The sequence below is a fragment of the Amblyomma maculatum genome, chromosome 4 (genome assembly GCF_055883805.1).
Source record: "Amblyomma maculatum isolate TAMU_Amacu chromosome 4, ASM5588380v1, whole genome shotgun sequence".
NCBI lineage: Eukaryota > Metazoa > Arthropoda > Arachnida > Ixodida > Ixodidae > Amblyomma > Amblyomma maculatum.
The window spans coordinates 13,837,857-13,861,864 of NC_139347.1; the positions used below are offsets into that span (position 1 = coordinate 13,837,857).

Sequence of the window (24,008 nt, forward strand, 5' to 3'; positions counted from 1 at the left end):
TGGAAGCTGGGAAAGAGGGTTAATGATAGGGAGGTCAATAGGTTTAAGGGCAACTCGCTGAAGTAACAAATGTCCTTGTTTGGTACTAAAAAGCCATGCCATTTGCTGCGCGATGTTGCTCTATGAAGTCTCCCATAGGCAAGAGCAGCCCCATGGAGTATAGGTGCTCAATGGACGTGCGTACAGGGACCTTAGGGAGAGCCTTGTACAATGTATGAAGCCCACCCTCAATCTGATGACGTTGGTGACAAATTAGGGTAGGGTATAGAATTGTATAAATAATTTTGCTGACTTATAATACGTGGACAAGCTGCCCGACTTGACCCTCGCGTAAGGTGACCATGCTTAATAACAATGCAGAGAACTATATAAGCAAGCTTCTTCCTGCTTCTTTCCTGCCTTGGAATTTAAGTTGCTCATGGGTACAGGACAGTGTGTATTGCACCCGTAGCCGATTGTATGTCTACCTAAAAGTATTCGACTACCCTTTTTCAGTTCTGGATATTGATGTTGTGAGGTTCTCTTCTTTAGACTTACTTGCGACCTTCTTCCGTAGCTTCTTCAGAGACACCAATCGAAATACATAACCAGACCGACCAGGTTAGCAACGCATACTTGTATCTACATACATGGACGGGACAAGAGTATGACAAGCAAGTAGGAAGAAATTAAAAACACATATTGTCAAAAGTCACCAGGTCGTTGGGTGGGCGAAGGCGGTGCGAACGCTCTGGGTGTTCAGAGTTTTGCATGGTCAGTGAAGTAGGGCCTCGGTAAGTCCAACGGAAGGCTAGGCTACCAGACGGGGCCCACTAGAGGCACGAGGCCTCAGGTTGCCGTTCCACGGCCGATGCGTCAGGTCTCCCCGACGTGTCTGGGTCCAGCACGGCGCCGAACTCCCGTGCCAGTGATGAGCTGCCGTTACAGTAGCGGCGACGAGCTGCAGCTGCAGTACTGCCAGGTTCAATCACCCGGGACAGAACAGGATGCAGCAGCCAGGCCCCAGGTCTGGATACCCGGGTCAGGCCTCAGAGAACATGAACCGTCCGAGCTCCGTGGACAACCGAACAGCACCGCTGCTCGCCTGTTCTCCTTTCCTCGTGCTTCGCGCTCCTCGGGCCACCCTTCACGTTCTCCTCTTTTTTTTTCTGTTTTTTTCCAAACTTGTTTTTTTTTCTTCGTCTATCCTCAGTTTCTTGCTTTTTCTGCAATCACACACAGGTTCTTCAGACATGTGTAGAATTGTGCAATCTTCAGTTCTACTTTTAATGATATTTAATTAGGCTGCCTGCCACTGCCTCACTAAACCTATGAAACTTATCTTTATTAAGCGTATTCTCCAGGAAAGCCACGCCCACTGCTCGTCTCTGCAATAAACTCCCATCACAATTTCCGGGGAATATTTTCATTATGTGTTTCTGTTGTCTTTTGAACCGCAACAAGTTCCATTATATCAGTTTATTGCCGACTTATTCCTCAGATATCACTGCTAAACTAGCTTCACTAAAAGCGTCATATGATGCTAATATGAGTACCAAATAGACGCCTCTCCGGAGCCACATATTCTTAGCCTCCTCTGCGTGTGACAGGCCTGACAGCCCCCTCCATCAATTACTTCACGGCAGCTGCGGGCTGGCAGTTTGAGGGTAATTGGTGTATACACAAGACATTTAGGTAAAAAAATGCTTTTTTCATAATTCACAATTTACCGAAGACTCGCTGATCTAATGGGATCAATAATATGCATAGGTTTCTTCAGCGCTGGATAACGAGCTCATTACAAGGATCTCATCTGTTCTACAAAGGGAGCCTGTCTAATATCTTCCTAATTAGCGTTAGTGGTCAATGGTGCCCAAGCCACGCTGCTGAATACTAATTCAAGGAGCGGGGAACAGTGTCATCTATCAAAGCTAAAATCTGAATTTCTCTAGGCCAGCTCGAGACTCATTTAGCAGCTTTTACGCGACATTGCATCAACTGTAGTGCATGCGCTTCGGTGATGTGAAAAAAGAACAGCATAGCGAGCACGGGCTCGGAAAAAGGGTTCAATAAAGCACATGTGTATGAGCAAAAAATAAACTGGCTGCCTTGACGTATGCTTTGTATAGTTTCTATTATAGTACACAGTGCGATAAATGTTTCATGCAACAAGTTCTTTTATGGATAAGAGTCTAATCCTCATCTCGAACGCGAACTACGAATACTTTCTGAGGTACAAATAGCACTTCTGTTTTTATCTTGAGATTTTGAGATTGTAGGGTGGTGTTTATATGTCCCATTGGGCATGGTCTTACTGATTGGTTTCCGATTGAGAAAGGAGTGAGGCAAGGCTGCATACTGTCGCCCTGCCTATTTAACTTATATGCTGAGTGCATCATGAGGAAGGCCGGTCTGGACGAGTCTTTAGATGGAGTGAAGATTGCTGGAAAACGTATCAATAACCTTAGATATGCGGATGATAGCACTTTAATGGCAGAAAGTGAAGTGGAACTCAAGAGACTTCCGATGCGAGTACAAGAAGAGAGTGAAAAGTTGGGGCTTAAACTGAACATTAAAAAGACAAAGATCCTGCCGTCTTGCCATATCAAGTCCTGGAGCATCAATGGACAAGAAGTGAAAGCTGTGACAAATTTTCTCGTCTTGGGCTCCAAGATTACCCCGGAAGGAGACTGCAGCCATGAAATTGGGAGACGCCTGCTTCTGGGAAATAGAGCCATGGCTATCCTTGACAGCCTAGTAAAGAGCAGAGACATTAGTCTGCCAACCAAGATCCGTATAACTCGTGCTATGGTCTTTCCAGTTGTGATGTATGGATACGAGAGTTGGACTGTGAAGAAGGCTGACCGCCGAAGAATTGACGCGTTTGAATTGTGGTGCTGGCGAAGACTCTTAAGAGTTCCTTGGACGGCCAGAAGATCAAATCAGTCGATATTGTCGACCATAAACCCTGACTGCTCATTGGAGGGTCAAATTCTAAAGTTAAAGCTCAGCTACTTTGGTCATCTGATGAGAAGAGAGGAGTCGCTGGAGAAAGATCTGATGTTGGGAAAGGTTGAGGGTCACCGGAGAAGGGGTAGGCAGCGAACACGATGGTTAGATGGCATCCTGGAGACGCTGCAGATGAAGTTATGTGATGTTAGGAAGATAGGGAGAGACCGGAAAGCGTGGCGTGATATGGTCCATAGGGTCACGAAGAGTCGGACACGACTGAACGACTGAACTGAGCTGATATCTCCCACTGGGCTCTGATAAGGAGACACACCAACCAAGGAACCTTGCAAGCACCCGGCGGTTAATGCGTGTATATGTTTGAGGGTTTCAACAGCGTGTCTGTCTTTTTATTTCAAGCGTTTTTGACAATTCTCGCACCTTTAGTATATAAGCTAGGATTGTTCATACAGGCAGATTTCCAGCGCGGAATCCCTGAGGCGCTTCATGCTTACACTTGGGTTTACACTAGAGTTCAGTTGTCTATCAATATATGATCTATTGCTTGTCTGAACTCCCGCTAGCGTGCATTTGAAAATTATGTATAAATGCTGCTGTTTTATATACATGGAAGATGCTGGACTTGCTTGCAGAAACCTAAGATTAGCTTTGAGAATGTTTTCGATTTTGTGGAGGCTTGTTATGGTTTACTGTTTATTTTGTTTAATGTGCAAAAGCAACTCGGATAATGTGCGATGCTTAGTCGAGGACTCTGGAGACGTTGTCAGGGGATTCTTCAATGTTGCATAGAACACAGACGCCTTATAGGTCCTGTTCCATGGAAATATCGCCAGGCATCATGGATGAGTATTCTAGCGAACGAACAATTGATCCACGGCAGCCAAGCTATTCGGTAAACAATAAATTTACAACAACCCTTTTCAGAAATATAATACATTTGAATGTTCGAAGTGCAGCGGTGGCGTAGCGGTAGAACATCCGCCTCGCATGCAAGAGGACCGGGGTTCAAATCCCGGTGCCGCGCAATTCTCCACCGGATGAAAAAAAAAAAAATCCCCGTGTCGATGGAATTGCATAAACAGGTTTGGGGTGCGACCTGATGCCGGTGAACACCTCCGGCAACGCACTCCCTCACCAGAACAGGAGTTGGCCACCCTGGTGCAGTAATTGGCCGCAACCTCCTATGATAAGCTCCATACAACCCCGGCCCTCAGTCACCAGCGGCTGCGGAACAACTGACCACGGCGGCGGTCAGACCTGTGACGCAGCAGGGGGTGCTAAGAAAGCCTGGCTCCGCTGGACAGGCCGCCATTGGAAACTGACCCTGGCAACGTTTAATGCTAGAACCCTAGCTAGTGAAGCTAGCTTAGCAGTGCTGTTAGAGGAACTAGAGGGCATGAAATGGGATGTCATAGGGCTTAGTGAGGTTAGGAGGCCGAATGAGGCATATACTGTACTGAAGGATGGGCATGTACTGTGTTATCGGGGATTACCAGAGAGGCGACAACTAGGAGTAGGTTTCCTTGTCAATAAGTATATAGCGGGCAATATAGATGAATTCTATAGTATTAATGAGAGGGCTGCAGGCATCGTAATTAGGCTTAATAAGCGGTATAAACTGAAGTTTGTACAGGCCTATGCACCTACATGTAGTTATGATGACCAGGCAGTTGAAAGCTTCTATGAAGATGTAGAATCGGCAATGCGAAAAGTAAAGACGCAGTATACTGTACTAATGGGCGATTTCAATGCCAAGGTAGGGAAAAAAACAGGCAGGAGACAAGGCAGTAGGTGACTATGGCATTGGTTCGAGGAATAGCAGGGGGGAGTTACTAGTTGAGTTTGCAGAGCGCAATAACTTACGAATCATGAATACCTTCTTCAGCAAACGAAAGAACCGGAAATGGACATGGAAAAGTCCTAACAGAGAGACTAAAAATGAAATCGACTTCATAATGTGTTCAACCCCCGCCATTATGCAAGATGTAGAGGTAATCGGGAAAGTGCGATGCAGTGACCACAGGATGGTGAGGTCCCGAATTAGCCTAAATCTGAAGAAGGAACGCAACAGATTAGTAAGAAAGAAACCCATCAACGAATTGGCGGTGAGGGGGAGGGCAGAAGAGTTCAGGATCTCGCTACAGAATAGGTTTTCAGCTCTAACTGAGGATTGCGACATTACCCTAGAGGGAAGGAACAATAATTTCAGAGATATCATTACTGAGTGCGCGGTAGAAGTAGGCGGTAGGATAGTTAGAGAGGATACCGGCAAGCTGTCTAAGGAGACGAAAGATTTGATTAAGAAACGGCAGAATATGAAAGCTTCCAATCCAACAGACCAGATCGAATTGGCCGAGATATCAAAGCTAATCAATAAGCGCAAGGTGGCCGATATAAGGAAGTATAACATGGAGAAAATTGAGCATGCTGTAAAGAACGGGGGAAGCCTTAAAGCGGTAAAGAAGAAATTGGGCACAGGCAAAAACCAGATGTATGCGATAAAGGACAAGGCGGGCAACGTCATCACTAATATGGAAAATATAGTCAAAGTAGCCGAAGAGTTCTATACAGATCTCTACAGTAGGCAAAGTAGTCAGGACCGTAATGAGATTGGCGGTAGGGAAAAACAGTCAGACGTTCCACCAGTGACGAAGGACGAGGTCAAGAAAGCACTAGAAACTATGAAAAGGGGGAAATCAGCTGGAGAGGATCAGATAACTACAGATTTGCTGAAGGACGGGGGGGATATCGTGCTAGAAAAACTGGCCACCCTGTATACGCAGTGCCTGGTGTCATCGACGGTACCGGAACCATGGAAGAATGCAAACATTATCCTCATTCACAAGAAAGGGGACTCTAAGGACCTTAAAAATTACAGACCAATCAGCTTACTGTCTGTTACGTATAAGGTATTTACTAAGGTAATCGCTAATAGAATCAGGACAACCTTAGACTGCAATCAAGCAAAGGATCAAGCAGGGTTTCGGAAATGGTACTCTACTATCGATCATATCCATACCATCAATCAGGTGATAGAAAAATGCTCGGAATATAACCAGCCCTTATACATAGCATTCATTGATTACGAAAAAGCATTTGACTCAGTTGAAACCTCGGCGGTGATGCAGGCATTGCGAAATCAAGGGGTAGACGAGCCGTACGTGAAAGTGCTGGAAGATATATATAGTGGCTGCACAGCAACCATAGTTCTGCATACAGAGAGTAACAAAATTCCCATAAAGAAAGGTGTTAGGCAAGGAGACACAATTTCCCCAGTACTATTCACAGCTTGTTTAGAGGAAGTATTCAGAGACCTGGAATGGGAGCAGTTAGGGATAAGGGTAGATGGAGAATACCTCAGTAATCTGCGATTTGCTGATGACATTGCCTTGCTAAGCAACTCGGGGGATGAACTGCAAATAATGATTGATGACCTAGACAGGAAAAGTAGAAAGGTAGGCTTGAAAATCAACATGCAGAAGACTAAGGTAATGTTCAACAGCTTCGGGAAGGAACAGCTGTTTACATTAGGTAGCGAAATACTGGAAGTAGTAGGCGAATATGTCTACTTAGGACAGGTAGTAACCGCAGATCCGGACCACGAAAAGGAAATAACAAGAAGAATACGATTGGGATGGAGCGCATTTGGCAAGCACTCGCAGATTATGACTAGCAGCTTACCGGTATCGCTCAAGAGGAAAGTATACAACAGTTGCATCTTGCCTGTACTCACCTATGGGGCTGAAACGTGGAGGCTAACCAAGAGAGTTCTACTTAAGTTGAGGACAACCCAGAGGGCTATGGAACGAAAAATGGTAGGGGTAACATTAAGAGATAGGAAGCGTGCAGAGTGGGTGAGAGAAATAACTCAAGTTACCGACATTCTAGTAGAAATTAAGAAGAAGAAATGGACATGGGCAGGACATGTAGTGCGAAGAGAGGATAACCGATGGTCGCTGAGGGTAACAAACTGGATTCCAAGGGAAGGAAAGCGTAGCAGGGGGCGGCAGAAAGTTAGGTGGGCGGATGAGATTAAGAAGTTCGCAGGGGTCAAGTGGATGCAGGTTGCACAGAACCGGGTTAAGTGGAGAAATATGGGAGAGGCCTTCGCCCTGCAGTGGGTATAATCAGGCTGATGATGATGATGATGATGATGATGATGATGAATGTTCGAAAACTACTTTTAGCAGATTTTACATTTTGATCACTATACTCGTGGACTGATCTGAATAGCTTTGTAGGCAACATAACGGGGCGGAGCGTTTCTCACTGTATTACTACGCCAAGCAGTTCAGGAATATCTACCCATGTCTACGGTTTCGATGTGAGAGATTATAGGAATAAAATACGCAGAAATGATTCCTTTAGGTTTTTTCAAGGACAATGTCAACGTAATTGAACGACTAATTAATAGTTGACACGACTTATGTTCTGAAGACAAGCGTGCGAAAGCGTACCAAAACCGGTGCGTAGAGGCGGCCAGCATACGGTTTGTATTATTGAAAGGTGACACAACCATCGACATGGAAAGGCCTGTTACACACATGCTGTTGCAGCTATGAATTTAGAATAATCTTTACCTTGTACTGAAGGAATTATTCTCCAGATGGCGGTTATTCCAGAACAATGTCCTCAAAATTTCTGGAGCAATTAATTCTGCTGCAATGGGATCTGGATCCATTTCAGTTCTCTAGTTTTCCTCGCATGGTCACGGAACCATTTCCCCCAGCACAGCTTTCAAAGCTAAGGTTCCTAACCTATCAGCGCTGGTCATGGAGGTGAAGCTGGAGTAAGCACCGTATATGGGAACGTTGCTACATGGGATTTAGAGAAAGGATAGATGGAAGCTATGAAGCTATGTGCGATGTAGTGTGAAGAAGCAAATCGAAGGGCGCATCGTATGCGAAATGGTAAGCGACTCAAGATTTTTTTAAACGAATGTGGAATTGGGAACAAATTTATGGTCAAAGGCGGCTTGCAGACGTCACTAGCCAGAATATCTGCTAAGCGTTCTTTAGAGTGTATTGTATGCAAACCGTTAGAAACAATGAACGACAATAACCAATCTCCTAGACGCCCTCGCTCTCTTTCCTCCGGTTCCTCGTTACCGTGCTGTTTCCTCGCGTTCTCTTTCTGTTTATGAGAAAAAGCTAAAGATTATCACACAAATTTCGCCCTAGAGAACGGTGTAGGGGCCTCTGTGTTTTTCGTTAAATTGCATTGCCCAATTTTACCCTTAACAGCTCGCGTTAAACTTTGAGGGAGTAAATATCGTCACATAAATAGCACTACAAATTTGTTTGGTACACCACACGTATATTTCATCCAGGTTAATTTATGCCATCAAAAATAAGTTTTTCTTTCTCCAGAACTACTCAAAGGAAAATGTAGGGATAAGCTCTTCTGTATAAATACGTGGGCTATTTTCGTGCACGAGCGAGGAGTTCGTGCCAAGAAGTTCTTTTCAGGAGGCCATCCTGCTGTCGTGCCGTTAGGCACACTCGTTATCCGCATTTTCCCGCAACAGAAATTATCTCTTTAGGCCGGACTACACGGCAAAATAAGTAAGCCATTACCTACTGAGCTAGGTTTCTATCGGCCAAAGCTGATTCCAGGACGAGGCTATCAAGCTAAATGCCGAAGTGATTATCTATTAGGGCCCACTCGTCCTTTCGAACAATAAAGTGAAGCGTGCCTGTGATGCTCACTGATCATGAGGGTGGACACGCACTCTGGTTAACAATGTGGAGTAAATTAATCCGGCAGCTGTTTAGAAGAGCACTTCATTGCGGCAGGTAAAAACGGGCCCATGCAGGTGTTGCGGAGCACGGACCGTATAGAATCCTGATTGGAAAACAAATGCACATGTTTTGTGGTAGATGTACTGCTGACGACCGCAACAACACTTGAGGCTGCAATACAGCCTATGACGTACTTTGTCTTTTTTTAACTCATCTGCAAGTTTAAAAATAAGCCTGTGGTGCTACTCACTGGCGATATTACAGTGTGTTCTCGACTTCTGTAGCGAAGCTTGATGGAAGCCACCTTGGTCACTTCGATGAGTGCTGGTCGTAGTTCGCACGGCACATGGCTTCTTTTTCACAGAATGAAGTACGAGAACAGACGCGTAATGAACGGAAGTGTGCGAAATTTGTTTGTTCTACATTTCAACCCCAATGTTTACACCCGCCAGTACACATCGTAGTTTTTTAATTCTTGGGGCGAATTAGATTTCCGTTTCTAAATAATTATATGTTAGATTACGGCATAAGCCTCTCTTCTGAATTCTGAGAAAGCACTTCTTTCTTAAGCGCAGATTTCTTTCTTTAAATACGTAAAGAAAAACAAAATTGACAAAAGCACTCTTTAGTTCCCTTTGAATTTTGATCTTCCACACATACTAACATTATTCGGTATGAGTAAAGTATAAGATAAACTATTCCGCCTATTCCTCTTGCAATACCAGTTTGACTATCACGATCCACAGAGAGAAATCTATCTCAGAGATATTTGAAAAAAAAAAAATGTAAACCATTAGGCTTGGGATTTGGGGTATCACGTGACAGCGCTAATGGGTGCCGCCTGGCTACTCCTATTGCGGCCTTGTTCGCGTCCTAACCTTTAGTGCTAGCTAGTCACTACGCATTTAACTATTCATTTGTTACCTGACATGGACTCCGTGGGTTACAGTAGCACACTGCCACAAAATCTGCTAGAAAGTTGAGGGGCACTGGGATGACAGTCATCGTCATCTAGCACATAGTGTGGAAGCTGTAACTCTGAGCATTGTGGTGTGTCTGCCATCGCTGCTCGCTCTTTTCACTTTTCTGCTATTCTCGCTAAATGGTGCACTCCGATAACAATGAATGGTGTCGGTACGAATGATTTCGTTTTTTTTTTGTTTAAACTGAGAGATAAAAGGTAAAGCCCCACCGTGGTGCCTAAAGCAAAAAGGCAGTCTACTGCTACTTCTGATGTCTCGGTTGCGATCGCCCCGGTTGCCCCACCCGCTTTCAGATCAAGACGGAAAACAAGGCGAAAGTTAGTTCAGGTCCAAAACTCCGAGAGGCTGCAATTGTCAGAGATCGCGAGTAGAGCTATCCTCATAGACTCTTATTTATTTGTGTGTGCAGCCTGTCAACCGAAGCCAAACATAAGTGAATTAACTTGCCCAAAATCGTATTTAACCATATTATGCATTTTTGCACATAAGATATCACTAGCGGGTTGTTGAGTGCTAGTTACTTGAGTGAAATGGGAGAGATAATAAGCAAGGCAGCCAAGCAAGTGGTGTTACACAAAAGTTTTGCAAAATGAATCGCAGTTGCGCCCTTTTAAGAAATTTTGAGGTAATGAAAGACAGAAGGAAGATCTCGCCGCCGCCTGCTCGCTCAGCGCCTTTTGTTCGCTACCATCACCTGTTAAGAGCACTTGGACTGACAGAAAAGAAAACAAATTCGTTCAAGAGTGCCACAAGAATATAAAATATTGTGTACTGTCTTCTTATGTATTAAGCAGCAGTTCTATTGCTAGTATCAACTCGCAGGGCACGTGATGTCCCGCTCTCGACCTACCGAAGCACGAAACACAATAACAATGTTTCAACCTTCTTGCTTGTAACAAAATTGTCACTTTTGTTTTTATTTTCTTCCTATCGCAATCAATTTGCGTTCTTTTCATTGGTGACAGGAATCCCTTCAACAAACATTTTGGGAGACACATACGACGCACCTCGAAGGATATAACGCGATAGCGTTGACTACCATCTCTCATATACACTCCCGATTTAATCAAACCGTATCAACGTGTGTGCGTGGCCTAAGGGTAAAGCAAATGCAAGGGTCCTGGCAGGTTGATTCTGATACGACCCTCCAATGTGAAAGGAGAAGCTTGAGTTGGCAGCTCCTGCCAAACGTAATGGCAGCAGCCCTACAACCACTCAGTGCTCAGCCATGTCAGGTGTCAGCTACCGCCTGCCATCCCGATGCTCGTATGCTCGTGATTTTTGCTCCAGCGTCAAGACCGGCCGCTGTGGCTGTATTTTTGGTAAACGATGCCTCTAACGCTGTTCCGATAAAACTCTATGTACTACCACTGTTCGGAAGTCAAATAAGGTTCGCTTGCGTGGAAAAGCGTCGTTGTAAACCCTAAGTACTGCTTGCAACCACCAAATGAAGTCTGAAATTGCTTTGTCGAAATTATATTCGTGAAAAAAAGAAACTTTAATTATGAAATAACTCAATACAATGCTAAAATAATAAACAATTATTGAATATAAATTTTATCACAAAATTATTGTGAACGTACGTACTTCATGGTATTTGAAAAGAAGCAGTGCCTAATTCTATTTCAAGGAAGAGAGTACACGTCAGTTGCTTCCACACTGGAATTTTGTAACAGCCTTGCCGCTGTGCTCACTGTTTAGTGAACTGGACAGCTTAAACCAAGGACGCGAATTCGATTCCAGCCGCGGCAGTCACGTTTCAAAGGAGAGGAAGAGCTAGGAGCTCTTGTTACAGGAAATTAATCATAGGACTAGGAAGTTATCCGAAACCTTCTACTACCATGTCCTTCATAGAAAATGTCCCTATAGAACGTTCGACCCTTTATACCGTGCCGTACAATGCATTATAACCACATTAAAGCACAACATAGCACACAAATCGTCTTAGAAACATGTGTGAATAAAAACTTTTTGATCCTCGCAAGCTTGTGGTTTTGCCTAAATTAGCTTCCAGCTGTTACCTCCGAGAGATTTATTTCACCGTGAAATTTATGGCATTGCATCACGACACTACAACCTAATTGGGTAGTCAAATATATTGGGACGGGGAGAAATATATTTACAAAAGTGAATTAAATATATATACAGAGAGAGATGCCAAGGAGCCATGCTATGAATGGCCCAGAGCTCGACGCACGCCTATCTCTTCCCCTTCCACGCACGAGCACGCCGCTACCGTCGTCATCTCTTTACAAGTGAGACAATCCCCGGCGACGAAAGTACCGTCCCGGTGCTAAAAGGAGAACATAGTAGCCGCGGGGATTGCTTGAGGCGAACCACATGAACGACGTCAATCGCAGGACGGGCGCTCGATGTTAAACTTTGAAGCGGAGGAATCTCGTAGGTTACGTCGGTCGCCTGAAGGAGCATGTTTTATGGGCTGCTGTATGGGGCAGCAATTTCTCAGAGAGACCAACGTGGCAAGTGGGAGCCGACAGGAGGACGAGGGACCACGGAGTGAATTTGCCGTCCCAATGTCTGTGGTTGTAAATGTGCTTCTGGCGGACTTGGGCCGAAGAAAGGTGAGCTCGGGCTACTTGAGGCGCCATGGCAGTTCATGCGATGGCATCCTGGGCGTATTGTGTGGTCGACGTGGCAGTGTTCGATAACATCGTGTACAATGGCAAGAGGTGGGACCGCCAAAAAAGAAATCGAAAGGCAAAAATCTGTTGTTGTGGCGGAAAGAATTATAATCAATAGTGACATATGGGAATCCAAAGGCCTAACCGTGATTGTTTCGAGAGACATGCATAGAAAGCATGCCTGTTAATGTACGATAAAGCATACGGTGGTGATAAGCACTAGTTAGCTAGTGCTCACTGGAAGCAGAACGGAGAATGTCATCAATGGCTCGTGAGATAAAGTAGAGGTCCCGGTCGTAAGAAGTTGTCGAAGAACGTGCCATGATGAAGAATGACGTCTTTCAGAAGAAAGTCAGCAACATCCGTAGCACAACTGGTTAGCAACGGACACTTGATTGCGTATCTTGTCGCATAGTCTGGTCACGGGAATCCACTTGCTGCCACAACTCGACATTCCAAAAGGGCTAACATGGTCGAGGCCAATGTGATCAAAAAGTTCACAAGGAATGTCGAGGAGTTGAAAAGAATCAGCCTGCAACAAAGACGGCTTTTCACGGTGTTGACACAGATCGCAAGGGGCCACATAAGACAGCACATAAAGGTGAACTCCTTGCCAAAAAAAGATACGGCGGCGCCGCCCCCGGTCGTACGTGCGGGAAAGAGCTAGATGCCCGGCGGTGAGCAGATCATGAAGTTCTTGCTAGTCATCCGAGTGCAGCCGGTGGTGCACCACAAGTAGTCGTCCTGCCCAATCCAGTCGTAGACAGCGGCGGAACAAAAATCTATCTTGAAGAGTGGACAAGGATAGAGAGCCATCGTCGTAAAAAGAGGCGAGGCCTTCAATAAGCGGCCGTAATGACCGAATGCGGCATTGCTGATCACCATCTGAAATGGCAAAATGTATGGTCTAGCTTTACTGTTACTTAGGTCAGGAGAATCCATCAGATTGCGGGATAAACAGTCAGCGTCCTGGTGCAGATGACCATATTCTTGTAGGCGCAACGCTCAACGACCGAGACGGCCGGCCGTGCCATTGGGGAAGTAAGCCAGCATAGCTTATGGTGGTCTGTCGCGACGAAGAATGACCGGCCGAACAAGTAAGGACAGAATTTAGCAACCACACAGAGAGGGGTCAGGCACTCGCGATCAGTGATGGAATAGTTGTGTTCGGTAGCGGAAAGAAGGGGGCTGGCGAATGCAATGACCCGGTCATATTCATGCTAAACTTCAGCTAGCGCAGCATCAATCCCGTGTCCGTTAGCGTCGGAATGCACTACAGTAGGAGCAGGCGGGTCAAAATGAGTTATAACAGGTGGTGTGGTCTGCACTGCGATGAACGATGAAAACGTTTTGACTTCGGCAGGTCCTCAGGAGAAAGAAACGTTTTTCTTGATCAGTTTATTGAGTTGACGAGCGATGTCGGCGAAATTATTAAAAGAGGAAATAAGAACATAGGATGGCAAATCTCCGAGCATCCTTCGTGGTTATGAAAAAGGGAATTGTTCGACAGTACTAATTTTGCTGGAATCAGGGCAAGTTGCAGAGGCATCGACAAGAGGACCAATGATTGTGAGCTGGCGGTGACTCAACTGACACTTCGAAGAGTTGAGCTGGAGACCACCTTCACGGAAAATACTGAGGATAGCTGACAGTCTTGTGAGACGTGCAGCAAACTTGTACGGGATCGCGACATCATCTCAATAGCAGAGACAATTTGTCCACTTGAATACACTTGAAATGTTACGGGCGCATTACATAGGCCGAACAGCACACTTCAAAGTGATAGAAGCCATCCGGGGTAACGAAAGTCGTGTATTCGCGGTCCATGTCGTCCACAGCTATCATCTAATAACCTGACCGACGATCAAAAAATAAATATTAGTCTTCGTGAAGACAGACTAGCGCATTGTCAATGCGAGCAGCGGGTACACGTCTTTTTAGTGATCTGATTCAGGTGGCGATAATCGAGGAAAACCGCCAGGAACCGTTTTTCTTTTTAACAAACACCACCGGTGATGTCTGGGGCCAGATATGGCCTTTTTGAGCATCTTGTCTAATTCCTGCTGAATAACCGTTCGTTCCGTGGTGGAAACCCTGTACGGCCATTGCTAAAGAGCAACGTCACCAGTGTCGATTCGATGTCTGACAGCAGATGACCGACCCAAAGACCAGCCCTCAAGGTCAAAGATGTCTCGAAAAGAGTGCAGCAAACTTCGCAGAACATCAGCTTAGGTCGGCGGCACTCTCGCGTCGATCATATTTGAGTAGTCGCCTGTGAGAGAAGCAATGAAGAAGACACAATGCAAGAGGACGAGACACCGTGTTGTGGGAGACGAGATGTGGCATTCACTAATAGGTTACATGGTTCAGTTCAGTTCAGTTCAGGCGTTCAGTCGTGTCCGACTCTTCGTGACCCTATGGACCATGTCACGCCACGCTTTCCGGTCTCTCACTATCTTCTTAACATCACATAGCTTCATCTGCAATGCCTCGAGAATGCCATCTAACCATCGCGTTCGCTGCCTACCCCTTCTCCGGCGACCCTCAACCTTTCCCAACATCAAATCTTTCTCCAGCGACTCCTCTCTTCTCATCAGATGACCAAAGTAGCTGAGCTTTAACTTTAGAATTTGACCCTCCAATGAGCAGTCAGGGTTTATGGTCGACAATATCGACTGATTTGATCTTCTGGCAGTCCAAGGAACTCTTAAGAGTCTTCGCCAGCACCACAATTCAAACGCGTCAATTCTTCGGCGGTCAGCCTTTTTCACAGTCCAACTCTCGCATCCATACATCACAACTGGAAAGACCATAGCACGGGTTATACGGATCTTGGTTGGCAGACTAATGTCTCTGCTCTTTACTAGGCGGTCAAGGCTAACCATTGCTCTCTTTCCCAGAAGCAGGCGTCTCCTAATTTCATGGCTGCAGTCTCCTTCCGAGGTAATCTTGGCGCCCAAGAACAGAAAATCTGTCACAGCTTCCACTTCTTGTCCATTGATGCTCCAGGACTTGATAGGGCAAGACGCCATGATCTTCGTCTTTTTAATGTTCAGTTTAAGCCCAAACTTCTCACTCTCTTCTTGTACGCGCATCAGAAGTCTCTTGAGTTCCACTTCACTTTCTGCCATTAAAGTGGTATCATCCGCATATCTAAGGTTGTTGATACGTTTTCCAGCAATCTTCACTCCAGCTGAAGACTCGTCCAGACCGGCCTTCCTCATGATGCACTCTGCATATAGGTTAAATAGGCAGGGCGACAGTATGCAGCCTTGCCTCACCCCTTTCTCAATCGGAAACCAATCAGTAAGGCCATGCCCAGTTCTGACTGTGGCCTCTTGCCCTTCATAAAGGTTCCTGAGGAGACAGATGAGGTGAATTGGAACTCCCATCTCTTGGAGAGCTTGCCACAATCTGCTGTGATCTACGCAGTCAAACGCTTTAGCATAATCAATAAAGCAGAAGTAAATGGGTTTCTGGAACTCTCTTGCTTTTTCCATGATCCAGCGAAGGTTGGCAATTTGGTCTCTAGTTCCTCTGCCCTTGCGAAACCCAGCTTGCACGTCCGGAAGCTCCTGATCCACATACTGCTGCAGCCTACCTTGCAGGATTTTTAACATCACCTTGCTAGCATGCGAAATAAGCGCGATCGTGCGGTAGTTGGAACAATCTTTGGCACTGCCTTTCTTTGGAATGGGGATGTAAACTGACCTCCTCCAATCCTGTGGCCACTGCAGGGTTGTCCAAATCTTTTGGCATAATGTATGCAGTGTGTTAACAGCGTCGTGGTTGAGGTATTGAAGCAACTCAGCTGGAATACCATCAATTCCGCTAGCTTTGTTCTTAGCAAGGCTGGCTAAGGCCCATTAAACTTCACTCTTCAGGATGCCCGGCTCGAGATCAGTAATCACAACCGTGCTATGTTGGGTTTGCATATCCGGGTCCTTCTTGTACAGTTCTTCTGTGTATTCCTGCCACCTCTTCTTTATCTCTGAGGCTTCAGTGAGGTCCTTGCCTCGTTTGTCCTTTATCACTCCCAGCTTAGCACAGAAGCTTCCTTTGATATCTTTGATTGTCTTATACAGAGCTCTTGTGTTCCTTAATTGGCTGTTGTCCTCAACTGCTTGACACTGTATGTTCAGGAAGGCATTCTTATCTCTCCTTGCTATTTTCTGAAAATCCGCATTGAGAACCTTGTATCTTTCTCTTTCCCCCATTCCTTTTGCCATCCTCCTTTCCTCAGCTACTTGCAAAGCCTCTTCAGATAACCAGTTTGCTTTTTTGCATTTCTTTTGCTTTGGAACTACCTTAGAAGCAACTTCTTGTATTATATCCCGAACATCAGTCCACATCTCTTCGGGCTCTTTGTCTTCTAGATCTAATTCTTGAAATCGATTCCTCACTTCCACAGCATATTCTAATGGAATCTGATCCAGATCATACCTGAAAGGCCATCTAGTTTTCTGCGTTTTCCTCAATCGAAGCTTAATCTTGGCAACAAGAAGCTGATGATCGGTGCCACAATCGGCCCCAGGCCTTGTTTTTACTGCTTGTATAGCGCTTCTCCATCTCTGCCGGCAAATAATATAATCGATCTGATTCCTGTACAGACCGTCCGGTGAAATCCATGTGTACAGGCGCCTCTTGTGCTGTTGAAAATGAGTATTCGCTATGGTTAGGTTGTTTTCTTGACAGAACTCTACTAGCCTCTGCCCAGCCTCATTTGGCTCACCAAGACCGAACCTGCCTGTAATTCCGGATATTTCTTTTCTCCCGACCTTAGCATTCCAGTCTCCTATGAGAAAAACGGCGTCTGATGATGGGGTGCGGTCTAAAAGGCATTGTAGGTCCGTATAAAATCTCTCAACGTCAGCTTCTTCAGCAGCAGTGGTCGGTGCATAGACTTGGATAACTGTTATGTTGAAAGGGTGACCTTGGATCCGAAGTGAAATCATTCGGTCGTTTTTGGGGTTGTACCCTAGCACTGCTTTGCCCATTCTTCTGTTTACTATGAGAGCGACCCCATTCCTTCTCTTGGATTCGTGCCCACAATAAAAGACATAATGGTCACCGGAGTTAAATTCTCCCATTCCGGTCCACTTGAGCTCGCTGATACCCAAGATATCAATGTTCAATCTGTCCATTTCTCGCTTGACGATATCCAGTTTACCTTGCGTTATAGATCTTACATTCCATGTTGCTATGTGATATATCTCCTTGCAACATCGGACTTTCCGGTCGCTTCCCGACACATCCACAACTGAGCGTCCTTTTGGCTTTAGCCCAGCCGCTTCATTCGTCCTGGAGCTACTAGGAATCGCCCTTTGTTCTTCCCCAGTAACATGTGGGACGCCTTCCAACCTGGGGGGCTCATCTTCCGGCGCCATATCGATAATGGTATTGTGACTGGCCATGGGGTTTTCTTGGCAGGAAATACTGGAGTGGGTTGCCATTACCTTCTCCAGTGAATCACATTTTGTCAGAACTCTCTGCCGTGACCTGTCTATCTTGGGTGGCCCTACACAGCAGAGCTCACGACTTCATCGAGTTTCGCAAGCCCCTCCGCCACGACAAGGCAGTGATCCATGAAGGGGAGGTTACATGGTAGCCAGTGATATTTCGTGGGGTGACAGATGAATATAAGAGGCGAAGCTCAAACAGGAAGGAACGTTCGGTTGTCAGAGAAACTGACGATAGCATGCGGCAGGGGAAGACTTTGAGCGAAAAGAATGTCAACAATTGGAGAAAGTGTATTCACCGTTGGGAACAGGCGGAAGATACGCAAAGGTTGTGGCTTGGGGTTGTAAGCGGACAAAGTTGACGGTACACAGTCTGTGGACAAAGGATCTCGTGGATCCGCTAGAAGAGGTAGAACGAGTTGAAAGACACTTGTGGCAGAATCATTCTGGAATCACGATTGAAAGTCCAGGTCGAGGATGAGGTCATGAGGGCAGTGTTTGAATAAAGTAGAGAAAATAGAAGTGTGGTGGCAGGCGATCGATACACGAGCGGTGCATATACCAACGACGGGATATGCACTGCCATCTGTGAGAAGGACTACTGGTGAGAGGGCAGGAGTGGAAGCTTTCCTAGGGAAACGGCGAAGATGGGCATTTATGATGATTATTTCCGTTCCAGTGTCGATCAAAGCGGTATTAGGGATCCCAACGACGCCGACCTGAAGCAAGTTTTGTGGAACTTGGAGGGTTACAGGAGGATTTTCGGGTCGAATCGTCATAGCAGCATCACCTCCAGGTGCTGCAGCCATCAGTTTTTTTTAGCGGGAGCGCGCATATGGGGCCGGAGACGACGGGCGGCTATGCTTGGATTATGGAAATCTACGGTGCTGTGAGGACCGCGAGCGCTTAGTAAGAGTGTTCAGAGCGCCAGGGCGGAAAAAATGGGGTTCTGAAGGGGTAAATAGAGGCGAGAATTGGTAAAATCAATGTAGAAACGGCAGGTCAATGACACAGGGTTTCAGCAGTGTCCAGAGACGTGCACAACTCGGGAGCAGTTAAAGCAGATGGGTCTCTGGTTGCGGGTTCTGCAGTCGGCTGCATTGCGCCTCGGCAATGGTAGTACTGGTATCCGGAGCCGAGCACGGGGGTCAAGCGGCAAACACGGTGGTCAAGCGGCCCCTCATTGTTAAGCCGCGTGATACGGGCGTAGTACTTTCCCTTCCTCATTTTCAAGTTCACGGAGAGACAGATGGACAGAGAGAGAGGGCTCTTGTATAGCTGTGCGGCCGTTCCGCCTCCTCAATGCTAAGCCGCGCGACGCACGCCTAGCCACTTTCTCTTTCTCCACTTCAAGATCACGAATAAAGTGAGAGTGAGCGGCTTCGGACAGACATCGACAAAATCCGTGATTGCAGCTAGTAGTGCTACGCACTAAAAGGATGAAGGCGTCATCCGCGATGTCTTTAGGGACATCGGCCACCTTATTACTCTAGGATATCGAAATGTCGACTTCCAGGCATATGGATAACAAGTCCTGAAAGTACGAAACGTACGACTTCATGGATGTTTGTGGGCAGCAGGCGAGTTCCTCTTGGCAACACGCTGTCGGCCGATCGGTTTAGCGAACAGGTCCCGAAGTTTCTGCTTGCATGTCTCCCAAATGGTGAGCTCATCCTCATGGGTTTCCTCACCACATCCGCGCCACCACCTTCAGGTAGATCTCATCGGCCAGCTTAAGGGTAGCGTCCCATCGATTGTGGGTGCTGACGCGGTCGCACATCGCGGGCGAGTAGTCCACGTCAAAATCATCCGTTCCGCACAACGTCCCGGGGTCGCATGAGTGCGCACTTATTACCGTGGGGGCGGAAAGTGCGATGCAGAATCCCCTTCGAGTGGCATGGTGCAGCAACTTGCAAAATGAGTCCGCTGCGGACTTTGGTATTGGCTGCTGCGTTATACCGCACTTCCAGCAATAATGTAATGGGGAGAAATCTATTTACAAAAGAGGATTAAAATATACACAGTGAGGGAGAGCCAAGGAGCCTGAAAATACTAATCTTTGTCCACCCATGGTAATATAATTATTTAGTTATACTGATAGCCCTCCAGTGATGTTCGTTACAAGGAGGAATCGAATACGAGGGAGGGAAGCAGACACAATCAATATGCAAGTGCAATTACGAAGCATTTAAAATTTGCTGCGATGTTTTATAAGTTGTTGAATATATTTAGGGCATGCACAGCGATAACACGCAATAAGCAAATGTGACGTAGAAAAAACCATTGGGCTTACGCCTGCGAAATGTTTCACTTACCTTCGTGAGAACATCCTCTGTATTGAAATACTTAATGATCCGTACGCGCAGACAGTGGCTTTCTGGAAGTCAGAAGACTAAAAACGGTCACGTACGTAAGAAACCTCCGGGTGCCATTTTCATCTGATTTCATAACGTCCTTTTCTCGTGTAGCGCTACTGTTGATTGAAGCTTACTGCCAAGGCAGTCTTTTAACTGAAAGGGCACGGCAGTCTGAAGGGGCACGGCAGCAGGGCTTGTACGCAGATGGCTCATCCGTTCGTCTTCTTTCCGCAGATCATCGCCAGCCTGCTGCTGATACCAGCGGGACATCAAGAAGTATATCAGCCTTTCGTGATCTACCACGCGCATGTGCTACAGAATAGTAGCTTTTTGCCGTCTCCTATCTTGCATCCCGCGGATGGGAACCCAACATCGTCTACTTCCAGCGACAGGACACTCTTCAAGCCATCCACCGTGGCGCTTCACACTTCTCGGGACATAAAAGCCGACAGCGAGCTACCAGTTACCAAAGGGCACGGCAGCAGGGCTTGTACGCAGATGGCTCATCCGTTCGTCTTCTTTCCACAGATCATCGCCAGCCTGCTGCTGGTACCAGCGGGACATCAAGAAGTATATCAGCCTTTCGTGATCTACCACGCGCATGTGCTACAGAATAACAGCTTTTTGCCGTCTCCTATCTTGCATCCCGCGGATGGGAACCCAACATCGTCTACTTCCAGCGACAGGACACTCTTCAAGCCATCCACCGTGGCGCTTCACACTTCTCGGGACATAAAAGCCGACAGCGAGCTACCAGTTACCAAAGGGCACGGCAGCAGGGCTTGTACGCAGATGGCTTATCCGTTCGTCTTCTTTCCGCAGGTAAGAAGGCGCTATGGAAAATGTTTTCGCTCCAGTGAGCGTTGTCTCGTCGTGCTGCCGTGCCCTACGGTACTTCTCGGTTCTCTCAGTGACATAGTGTATCTTTCAAATTTACTATTGCTTTCCGGTGATGTAGAGACTAATCCCGGGCCCGACTTGTCAGATCTTGCCGAACAACTAACTCAAATCGCCGCAGACATAAAGACAATAAAAGAAGAACGTCTGACATCTATCGATAATAAACTAGAACGCTTAGCATGCCTTGAAAAGAATGTTTCAGCCTGCACTGAACAAGTCGCTAGCTTGCAAAAAACTGTAACTTCCTTAGAGCTAAGATTAGACGATCTAGAGAATCGGTCTAGAAGATCGAACCTTATTGTGTACGGCATACCGGAAGACGAGGAAAAAAAATTACGAATCACTGGAACGCGCAGTAAATGAAAATGTCATTAAGCATACCTTGCAACTAGAGGAAGTGGCTATTGAACGTATACATAGGCTAGGAAAACCAATGGCAAACAAAACTAGGCCAGTAATCTTTAAATTGTTAGACTTCCGAGAGAAAACTAAAATTTTGCACAACTGTCGCAAACTCAAAGATAGTGCCTACACCATTAGCGAGGACTTTTCACCGCGTGTTCGAAACATTAGGAAGAAATTGTGGGAATATGGAAAACCAAGGAAGGATTCCGGTGGTAAGGTGTCATTGGGGTACGACAAACTAAAGATTAATAGTTGTCTTTATTTTTGGGACGAGGAAAAGAATGACGTGTCACCCGTAACGTCAAATTCAAACGACACAAAAAACCAGGACATCGGTGCACGGACCCTCCGTCCGCGCCGCACACAACGTCCAAAATAAGCTTCGCTAATATTAATGCTCGAAGTGTCATTGGTAAACTCGGTCCCCTCGAATCAATATTAATAGCTTACGAACCGGCATTTATAGGAATAACAGAAACCTGGCTAAACAAAGACATCAAAGATTTAGAAATTACTCCCCCAAACTATGTCATTGTTCGCAAAGATCGTTTAACTCGAGGCGGAGGCGTTGCTTTACTGATAAAAAAAGAAATCCCTTTCGTTACACTGCCTGAGGTCGAAGGAGTTGAAGCCGTTTTTTGCAAACTTTGCCTTACTAATGGCACCTTCATTGTGGGATGCATTTACCGTAGTCCTTCTTCTGATTTGAATGTTCTACAATCATTGCACGTGTATATGCAGCAGTATGTGAAGGGAAACAAGGTGATACTATTAGGCGATTTCAATCTACCCGATATCAACTGGCACACACTACACCACCACTCACCTTGCGCAGATACCTTATTAGACATCATGCTCTCTTTTAATCTAACCCAGATAGTAACTGAACCCGCTCGCGTACAAGGATCCAGCTGTAACATTTTAGATCTAGTATTTCTAAGTGATCATTTTCCCAGTCATAAAGCTAATATCGAAGTTTCATCTGGCCTGTCGGACCACAAACTAGTATTATGTGCGGTACCATATCACGATTCGCTACCTTCGCAATGAACAAAAACATACAAAGACTACAGCAGAGCAGACGATACAAGCATCATTGATACACTGTCTCATGAACTGTCGTCATTCAATGAACTCTCACATGATGCAAGCACAGACATAGAAATTTTAGGGCAACGGTTCAAATCAGTTGTGTCACATTGCATCGCTAACTACGTCCCATTAAAGACTACGAAAACGCACAAACACAACCCCTGGATAACTCGAACCGTTATCCACGCAAAAAGAAAAGTTCGCCGGCTCAGAAGAAACAAAAAAAGCCATCCGTCGCAACGCACAGTACAAAAATTAACTTCCGCCATTGACGACTTGAAATCAAAGATAAAGAGAGCCAAATCATACTACTTTACAAAAACACTTCCCAATTTCCTGAAGAATGCTCCCCAAAAATTCTGGCGCTATTTAAACCCTAAAAAACGAGATGAAAGACCAACATCTTCCGAAGATAACAAACATACTGCGATTACTCTGAACAACTACTTCTGCTCCATTTTTACAAATGATAATGGAAAACTTCCCACAATGAACTCTAGCACAGGTATGAAGATGGAACCTATAATTATAACAGAAACTGGAGTATTAAATCTATTACTAAATTTAGACACTAAGAAAGGACCAGGGCCAGATAACATTCCTAACATATTTCTACATCGATATGCTGAGTGGGTGGCCAAATTCCTTTTTCTACTCTTTAACAAATCATTATCCACTTGCACCCTTCCCAGGGAATGGAAATCAGCAAAAATAACCCCTGTACACAAATCGGGAAATAAATCTGACCCCTCGAATTTCAGGCCAATATCATTAACCAGCACAGTATGCAAGCTACTAGAGCATATTATCTTGAAACACATAAATGCCTTCCTAGAAGTAAATTATATTTTAACCCCCTGCCAACATGGTTTTCGTAAGGGCCTATCCACCATTACTCAGTTAATTGAATTAACACATGATATATCCTTGAGCATTGATAACCAGAAACAAATAGACCTCATATTTCTAGACTTTTCTAAAGCATTTGACCGCGTATCACACACAAAACTTTTGGTAAAACTCGAGCTAACTTGGGGAACTGGTCCTGTTCTAGATTGGATTAAAAATTATCTTAGTAATCGCACACAATTTGTTGAAATTAATAACGAGAAATCCGCTTTAACTACTGTTTCATCAGGTGTACCCCAAGGAAGTGTCCTAGCTCCAGTATTATTCTTAATTTTTATAAACGACTTACCAGCTTACGCTTCACATAATATTAAACTTTTTGCTGATGATTGCGTTCTCTACCAGGAAATTAACTCCATTGATGATCATCTAACCTTAAACAACGCCATAACAGCAGTATACCAGTGGTGCCAGGACTGGCAAATGAATATCAATTTAAAAAAGTCTGTTCTTTTATCTATAACAAGAAAAAAGCATTCATCAGCATTTCAGTACACCCTTAACAACATTCCCCTTGGATCTGTTAATGAGCACAAGTATCTTGGTGTGACACTAACTTCTGACTTCCGGT

General features: G+C 45.5%; 1 pseudogene; it reads left to right on the forward strand.

Annotated features, from left to right (window-relative positions):
* The first annotated feature begins 18,609 nt into the window (after positions 1 to 18,609).
* Positions 18,610 to 22,303, forward strand: LOC146190318 (uncharacterized; annotated as a pseudogene).
* The last annotated feature ends 1,705 nt before the right edge of the window (positions 22,304 to 24,008 follow it).